At 37.8% G+C, this 9,614-nt stretch overlaps 1 protein-coding gene across 7 annotated transcripts in view; it reads left to right on the forward strand.

Moving 5' to 3' along the window:
• Positions 1–9,614, forward strand: part of LOC127062827 (transcription factor Sox-6-like) — a 171,880-nt gene that overhangs the window by 123,841 nt on the left and 38,425 nt on the right. The gene's annotated exons all lie outside the window — the stretch shown is intronic.

The raw sequence follows: 9,614 nt of genomic DNA on the forward strand, positions 1-9,614 counted from the left end.
AATAATATCACAGTTGACGTTAACTATACAAACGTACATATGTATACGTATACACTTACGTAAGTAGATACGTGTGCAAAACTTTCAAATGATTCTTCGAAAATCTCCCAGGTACCTTGTATCGTGACAAAGTCTCGGAATTGTTCATAGAAATATCGGATCACAGTCGAGATAATCATGTCGGTCATCGCCTCGTTAAATAAACTTTAAGAAGATGACAGTCGTACATTGAAAGAAGTTAATATCTCAGGATGATATCAAAGGGTATCGTTTTCATCTTATTCATATTATCTTATGCTTGCATTCTGTATACATGTCACATAAGTATAACATAATAAACGTATATAATATACGTTGGAATATTCATATTATTCAACTTGTCAATTTCCATGCATTTTTATACAATAACTCTTTCAAACACAATTTTATCATTTCTCTCTCTCTCTCTCTCTCTCTCCCTTGAACAAAATTCCATGAGTAGATGTACCAAAAACAAAAAAAAAAAAAACAAAAAGAGAGAGAGAGAGAGAGAAAAAGAAAAAAAGAAAGAAAATAGAATGAGTAGATATATTCGTACATCGGAACGTATGAATAGTGGCAGATAGTCGAAGTACCAAAGCGCCATAGGATCGTGCGTGAGCGCATCGTCCATACATATGCTTTGTTCTTGATGTATGGACCGGTTACGTGTTCGTTTGTTCGTTCGTTCGTTCGTTCATTCGAGTTCGTCGAGATAGCACTATGTCTATATAACGTACACGTGGATATTTTTCTCTCTTTCTACATGTCTCTCTCTCTCTCTCTCTCTCTCTCTCTCTCTCTCTCTCTCGCTGTATTTCTCTATAAGTTCCTAGGAACTGTAAGTAGAAGCGAGACATAGGTCGTGCGCGTTGATATGTGAGGATACACGCGACGTTCGGAGGGGCCGCTCGCGAGGAGAACTCTAACGCGTTCCAGATGCTGAGCGCTTTGTTCCCATCCCGGTGCGTGCTCTTTCGCGATGCCTTTGGTCCTCCTGACACATCCACCCTCTCCTCCCTTTTTTCCGTCGAGTATATCTATCTAATTCTTTCTCTCTATCTAATTTTTCTTCTTGTTTTTTGTTTTCCTTTTTTCTCCATTTCATTTTCATTCCTTCTAATTTCTTTTCTTCTCACCGTTCATTTTCGTTTTCTCTCTCGCACGGTGCGTCTTTCGATTTTTTTCTCTTCTTTGCTCTCTTCATCCCTTCTGAGAGTGCCTTTTACGAGGGCGGCTTCCACTTTTCTTTCTCTCGAACTCGCGACGTGCCTGCACGTGTAACGTATAGTATTATATCTGCTCTCTCTCTCTCTCTCTCTCTCTCTCTCTCTCTCTTTTTCTCTCTCTTTCTTTTTCTCTCTCTCTCTCTCTTTCTTTCTTAATACAGTCCTAACGAAAGAAGGAGAGGGTGAGGGCAGCGCGGAAGGACGGCTTCGTTCGTCGGGGAGGAGGACCGAGGAAGCGACCTAAGGTTCCAGCAACTTGACACTGAACACATGGCCCCACTTCTCCTTAAACCCACACTCGGCCAGATTCTCCTCCACCTCCTTCTCCTCCTCCCCTTCCTCCTCCTTCTCCTCCTCCTCCTCCTCTTTCTCCTTTTTCTCCTTTTCCTCCTTCATTCTCTTTCTTCGACTTCGTCGTCTGTTTCTTCTTTCTCGTCTTCTTCTTCCTTTTCTTTTTATTCTTCTTCTTCTTCTACTGCTTTTCCAAGTCCTCCTCCTACGATCATTATCTTACCTCTTCGTATTCTTATTCTTCGTCCTTCTTCATCCACGAGCATGAGTTCATCGTGCTTGAAATCATAATTACCAATCGATTAGCATAATCGATAACATACAATTCACGAAGAGAGGAAAGAAAAATAAAAAAGAAATAAATAAATAATTCGTTCTTATCAATAGTTAACACGAAACCCCATCGCTTATATTATATCTTATATGGACTTGTTTATATTACTTTCATATATCTTAATCGTTAATCGTGTATCCTGTAATTCGATTCTAGTCAACTCTAAGGATATATTTAATCGGAAAATGTTGAAAATATCGAGTTTCGTAGGATGAATCTCTTCTCGTTGTCCTCCGAGATATTTCCTTCGATAAAGTTCAACCGGGTACGCTCGTTTCGCCGGTAATCGCGTTACGACAATTAATCAGGACAGCTCGATACCTCGCTCTCGAGCTCGCACACGCTCACGCGAGCTTTAATAATCCATCTTCTCTTTCATTAACGTCCGCCGTATCCAAGAAGAATTTGCATATCGCACAAAGCGTACGTACTCTCTTTCTTTCTCTCTTTCTTCCTATCTTTTCTCGTTTCGTAGATGTTTCACTCGTCGTGAAAATGGAAGAACACGATTCCTATTCGTTCTCTCATATTCCTTTTTCTCGTCCCATTCAAAAAATTCTCTCTCTCTCTCTCTCTTCAATTCTTCTTTCTTTCTTTCTTTCTTTCTTTCTTTTGGCGTAGGCAATTTTTCAGAGGCAAATTTTCGATCGATAACTATTTCTTTCGTCGAAAGAATTAAATTTATAAAAAGTAATCTATCTACTCAGATGATACTTTTTTAACAGGTTCGAGAAAAAAAGAAAGAAGAAATATCCTTCTTAGAGCCTAAAAAAGATTTAGAAACTGAAAGCGAGGAAAGATCGAAAAAAAGGGTCTGAAAGAAGGGTCTGAAAAAAGTGAAGTATTTCGATGTTAAGGTCGCTTGATAACGAAAGATTACTTTTTACGATGGCCACGTTTGTCCCTATACGAGAAAACGAAAATCTTTAAAATATTTTTATATGTAGTTCAACGCGTAGATACGTATATTCTTATTACGTCACTCGTCGCCTCGCGTAAAAATTTGCAAGTGACGTCTTCTTGAGATACTTATTTAAAAGATAAATCCGTTCGGAAGCTCGCAATTTTTCGTCTGGAATAATTTCTTAAATCGTATCGCTCATCGGTTCGAAAAAGAAAAAAAAAAAAGAAAAAAAAAAGATAGAAGAAGAAGAAGAAGAAGAAGAAGAAAGAAAGAAAAAAAAAGAAAAATGATAAAATAAGAGCCATCCTCTCTTTTAACATAAACTTCGTATCAAAGCATAAGTTTTCGTGGGGTTTAGGTATGCGAAGATTTTTGGCGGAGAAAAAAAATATTATCCTATCTTCCGCCGTCTCTGTAACGATGATGCTGGGAAAGGAAAAAAGTATGGGAGCAGTAGAGGGGAAGGGGGTTAAAAGAAGAGGGTGCGAGTTACGGAGGCTCGTGCTGATAACATATTCTTGGTAGGAGAAGAAGAAGATGAAGAAGGATGAAGAAGAAGTATGAGGAGAAGAAGAAGAAGAAGAAGAAGAAGAAGCAGAAGAAGAAGAAGAAGAAGAAGAAGCAGAAGAAGAAGAAGAAGAAGAAGAAGCAGAAGAAGAAGAAGAAGAAGAAGAAGAAGAAGAGGACTGACGGAAGATTGCTTTTACAGCAACCGACAGAGCGTACGTTGTCGGTTCCTCTGAGTTCGTCGTCGTCGTTGTCGTCGTACCTTGCTTCTGCGTTTCTCGTTCGTCGTTGTCGAGAAAACTAAGAGAGAGGGAGAGAGAGAGAGAGAGAGAGAGAGAGAGAGAGAGAGAGAGAGAGAGAAAAGATGCAAGAGTAGTAGTGATGGTACGCCGACGACGACGACGGACTTCATCCTCGTCGCGTTGTCACACGAGCAACGTCATTGGTACGTTGCTGTTAGAGAAGTGTTAGTGTATTAGTATTAGTGTCAGTGCTTGCTACACCAGTCAGTGTCTCTCTTTTCCTCACTCCTTCTCTCTCTCTCTCTCTTTCTCTCTCTGTCTCTCTGTGTGTGCGTGGGTGTGGTCCGGAGCCGCTCATACATAAACAAGAGATCGGCCGTCGCAGCTTCAAAAGAAGAGACGCTTGCTGGGACTCCATTATGTAGAGCATATCCCACGGCGCTTCTATAAAGAATACTAACGATATGGCTTTTCTCTCCTCGCTACGGTTTTCCCGCTTCCTATCGTCTTTCTTACTCCTCTTCTACTTCTTCTACTTCTTACGCTTTTTCTTATTCTTTTCTTCCTCTCTTTTCCTACATTTTTCTCTTGAAAAACTGTTATTAATAATCTTTCTCGATCATATTCGTCATTCATATTTCTAATGATTTTCTTTGTCATCCTCGGCAATCATTCGTAATTACATATGTACAATTCATTAATTAATGGAGTCTTCCTTTTTCTTTCTTTTCTTTTTTCTTTTTTTTTTTTTCTTGATTTCATGACGTTAATATATGAGGTATAAGAAGAGAAATACCGTAGGATTCCCCCTTTGGGTATTCGTCGAAGAGGATGCAAATAAATCGTCCTCTCGAGTACGTAATTTCTTGAACGATTGCGAACGGAGGTATGATAAAGGATTATTGAAATAATGAGAAAGAGAAAAGGAGAGAAAAATTAATGACCTCTTATCGGCATTCTATACTTCTTCTTTCTTCTTCTTCTTCTCCTTCTTCTTCTTCTTCTTCTTCTTCTTCTTCTTCTTCTTCTTCTTCTTCTTCTCGAAAGAGAGAGAGAGAGAGAGAGAGAGAGAGAGAGAATCTGTGGTAGAATAAAATTAGTTAATGACGCTCGTTTTCTTTCTCTTTCTCGTTTGCATAATCAGCGCTCGGTTGACTTAATTATATTACTTTCTCACGGGGATCCTTTCTCTCTCTCTCTCTCTTTCTATCAAAGAACGATATAATGAATTTTTTATAACTTTCTTACGGATTTATTCCACGTCGAGATTCTTTCGCCATGGGCACATCGTGTTTTCTTATCTCCAGATGAGAAATTCTAAAATTACTATTCTCTCGTAAGACTAATCATCGATAAATATTTGTCATATTTAATGAAAATTTGTTATTCAAAAATAACAAATTTTCTTGAATATCAACGAACGCCTATATCTTATGAGAAATTTCTTTTTTCTTTTTTTCTTTTCATCGTCTCGTAAATCCGTTGTTACTTTACCACGGATCGATGACAAACAAAAGGATGTTATGAAGAAAACAAACTTGGGATAGTTGGAAATCATCATTGTCTATGTTTTAGGCCACTTTTCACTTAACTCAAAGCCTCTGTCATTTCTCTTGTTAGACGAACCAAAGGGGGGTCTTTCACTCTCTTTCTCTCTCTCTCTCTCTCTCTCTCTCTCTTTCTCTGTCTTTCTCTTTCTTTCTCTTAGTCACCCTTAGCTTTCTTGCCTTGCTTTAACTGGCGGAAGTCGAATCGACTCTCTTCCAGCAACAGCAGCATCAGCAGCAGTACCATAGCAGTCGTGCACCCCTGCCTTGCTACTTGAGCCCGAACAGATGCTGCATCCCCAAAAAGCCACGTTCCCATTGTACCACTAATAGAAAGTCAAGCGTCGGGCTTACGTTCTCTCTATCTCTCTTTCTTTCTGTTCACTGACTCGACACATGCACGGAAAAATCTCAGCACTTGGCCTCTAGAGTTTCTCTAATCGACTTTGCCTTCCCCCACCACGATGGTCTTTAAAAAAAGGGGGATGAGTTTACTCTCTCTCTTTCTCTCTCTCTCTCTGTCTCTCTGTTTCTCTCTGTTTCTTATTGTTTTTAATAAAAACATTACTAATTGCATCAAAACTTTTTTTTCTATATATAAATATTATTTCTTAAATACAAATATACACATAACATTTTAAAATGAACGATTCGTAGTCTTCTGATTTTTGATTTGAGTTCTTAAACATGATTACTTGTTTAAGAAATCTCCCAACCACTTGCTTTATGATTTAAACGTAAAGATACGATTGACATTGGTCTATTTTATCGTAAATTTCAAAGCTGTTGTCATATATATATATATGTATATACTTACATGTAAAAGGTTACATCATGATTTATAAAGTAAGCTGGAGAAGAGACGAACAGATTTTTATGATCATCGATTATTATCAAAGATAGTTGTCTAATTAGCATAAGAGTCTAGAACGTGTCTGTGTCAAGGAATCGTCCATGGCTGCTGGGTAAAAGCCGGACATACGAGCGTCGATGCTAATCACGTACTTTTGACGATAAAATTCGTACCTTCAAAAAAAAAAAATGAAAGAGAGAAAGAGAAAGAGAATGTAAGCGTTAAAGGTGAAATTTTCTATATGTTCATTTGGTAAGATCCTCGACTCATCGACTCTTACATGTTACGAGCGTTGGCTAATTAGTCGAACGATAAGTTTTCACGTTCCTTATAGATACTTCGTTAACGATTTAATGAGCACAAGAGAGTGAGATAGAAAGTATAATTTATTCGTTCGTTCGATTGCGTGCAAATTATCACAGTTATTGCCAAAAAAGCCGTGGGAGATATCGATAGCGAACGAGTTCGAAGCATGTTCACAGACACGTTCATTTCTTCATACAAATGACTCGTAAAATGTGACTTCTTTCTTTTTCTATTTTTTTTTTTCTCTTACAATCGCTCAGAAGCCATCGAGAAAATACATACTCGTTTTATTCGTAGAAAATGCAAAAATAATTAGAAAAATAGAGAAAAGAAATACAATTTTTGATTATTTCATCGATTTTTGTCGACGCAATTCTTATCGATCTTTTTTTAAGTATAAATGATAGAAAGACAGAGAGAGAAAGAGAGAGAGAGAGAGAGAAACAGAAAGAAAGAGAGAGAGAGAGAGAGAAAGAGAGCACGATTTTAAATATAGCCATAACATTACTTTCAGTGATACTTTATCTTAAGAATAAATGTAACTGGGATGTTCGACCTTTCTCGATAAGACACTAATGTGCTTTGCTCGAGCGAGATAATCCTATCGGAGGCACTTAAATGTACTATACATCAATAACGTTACAATTTCATAATGATTTACATACAATGTTGGTTATAATCGAAGAATGGTAATACGATTAATAATTCACGATTATTATTTTCACTTTTATCCTTTCTTTCGTAATATCAACTTTCTATCTTCCTTCTTGCTTAGAAAAATTTTGCATTTAATTGTCGTTTCGAAAAAAAAAAAAAAAAAAAGAAAGAAAAAAATGATCGAGAAAAACACGACCTTGAATTTCGCTATGCAAAGAGTAGAATAGATCCTTCTAAAAAAATATTCCGTATTACGGAAAAACAGTGATACGATAATAAAAACGCGAGCTAAACCATGATGCTTAATTTTTTTTTCGGAGGGTTACGAAGAGAACGGGAAAATGTGATGATGAAAGGGTTCGAAAGGGAAGCCATCGATAATAATAATTTCATAATTTATACAAAAACTCGTACTTGACGTCGCGCCACTTATAAGCTACCCTCTGTCGTTTCTAAATAATAATACCTAACGTTGAAAACGAACGACGAGCGAACGAACGGTGAGCGAACGACGAAAAATTTCCACACCGACGTAATTTAATTTATTTTCCTTTCGAGAATCACCTAGCATCGTACAATGAAGAGGAGACGCTCCGCGTGCGCGCTCGCGCGCACAGACCCAACCGCGTATTCCGCATAATATTTTCAGGAAAAATTGCTCGCGTAATTGCTGGTTTCGCGAGGTTAATGAATCAGTATCTGAATGAATGGAGATTGCATGGCAGCCGGAGGAGAGTACTTAGCAAGGCAGAAAGGGGGTGGCTCGTCGTCGTTAATTTATCTCCGTAGCGTTCTCGTAACGGTCTCTGCTTGTGGTTTATCGATGTCAGCCTGTTATCGAGCACACAATACGAGAGACATATGTACGTACATACGACGAAAGTACGAGATCTGAACTTCGATCCGAATTTCACGAATCTCTAAACATAATGTTCCTCGAAAATTCTACGATCTCAGTCGACTTCCTTGGAATAATTTTTTTGTCGTTTTTGTTGTGTTTTTTTTTTCTTTTTTTTTTTTCTTCTTCTTTTTATCATTCCGAACCGACGATATAAACGGGAGTCAAGATGAGTAGAATTAAAAAAAACTCGTTTCATCGATCGAGATACACTTGTACGGTAGCCAATTTTCATGTTTTATTCTTTGAATAGTTTTTAAAGTTCATCGAAATAATCACACGGAGGATCGATTCGAGTACGTAAAAAGTTAATAATATTTTTTTCAATTCTTCACGCGAGAAAACTGTTTCATTCATTCTTTAGAAAGAAAAAAGAGAGAGAGAGAGAGAGAGAGAGAGAAGAAATAAAAAAAACATCCGATCGTTAACGAGAATATTTATTTTGATGGAATAGTTTCGGAATCATTTTTATTCTTTTTCTTTTTCTTTCTTCTGCACTTTTCTTCCTCAACACCATCGATTGTATTTTAATTAACGAATAAAATTGAAAAAGGTAGAGAAACTGTTCACGCGTGATCTCAAATTGAGTCGAGTGTGAACGACGCATAAGTTTCTCATGCACGCGCGAGCAAGAAAGCACGTGCTCGGTGCGCGCCAATTCGCCATTAGCATTGGCCACTCAGAATCTCTGCGTGGAAACGCTGCGTGGCGTGTTTCGTTCATGCATGCGCCGCTTCGCTCGGCATTATTCGTTTCAACAAAAGCATGAGTGAGATAGCGAAACATACATTTACTATATATCTGTGTACATTGTATATACGTGTATATATGTATGTATATTGGTAATAAAGTACAGACGTCTCGCCGACTAGGTTGGTTATCATCGTTAGCCTCCCGCCACTAACAAGATGATCTCGAGATCGTTTTTCCTTCTAAGAAGTTGACCGATCGATCGCATTTTCATGTGACTTCCGCATTTTCAACAGGGAAATATATTTATTTATTTATTTGCGTAGATATAAGTATGCATGGATTAGCCAGTAAGATCATAAAAAAATCTTCGTTATCGCGACTTAGTAACTTAGTTTAATTTCACATGACTTCGGTTCGGATTCTTTTCGTCTTATATTATATATTTAATCTCTCGAAGCGATCGGGAATCTTGAATTTAAATAGACAGATAATTATAGATATATTCATCGATATATATATATATATATATATATATATACGCATATATTATATATATACATACATATATATATATATATATATATAAAATTTGAGATGAACGTCAAAGAAAAATTGGTTAACGTCAGATGGTTGAGGAATGAGGAGACAAAGAAGTGGGTAATCAAATCAGTGAAAGTCTTTTTTGCAATTTCGAGACAGCGTTGTAGATCGACGAAATTGAGCCGCGAGCGTTATTGACCTCGTAACCTCACTCGAGTCCGGCAACAGAAGATAATCGAAGAAACTGACTCTTCTCTCCTCGTCTCTCGCTCATCATTCTCTCTTTCTCTCTCTCTTTCTCTCTCTCTCTCTCTCTTTCTCTCTCGCACCGACCGATCAAGAGAAAAAGAGAGAAAGAGAGAAAGAGAGAGAAAAGAGAGAAAAGAGAAAGAACGTTACGACACTCGCACGCAATACAATAATTCATACTCGATAATCGCGTTTCATTATTGCGTCTCTTCTTACGACCGCGATTACATAATGCGAGCAGAGTGATCGAGCGTGAGCACGCGCGCGCACGAGCCATCGTCTTCGGCGTTCCTTTCGCAGACACGTACGTTCGTTCGATCGTCGTACGATTTAGATTTAGATTTGG

This window comes from Vespula vulgaris, chromosome 3 (assembly GCF_905475345.1).
Source record: "Vespula vulgaris chromosome 3, iyVesVulg1.1, whole genome shotgun sequence".
Classification (NCBI taxonomy): domain Eukaryota; kingdom Metazoa; phylum Arthropoda; class Insecta; order Hymenoptera; family Vespidae; genus Vespula; species Vespula vulgaris.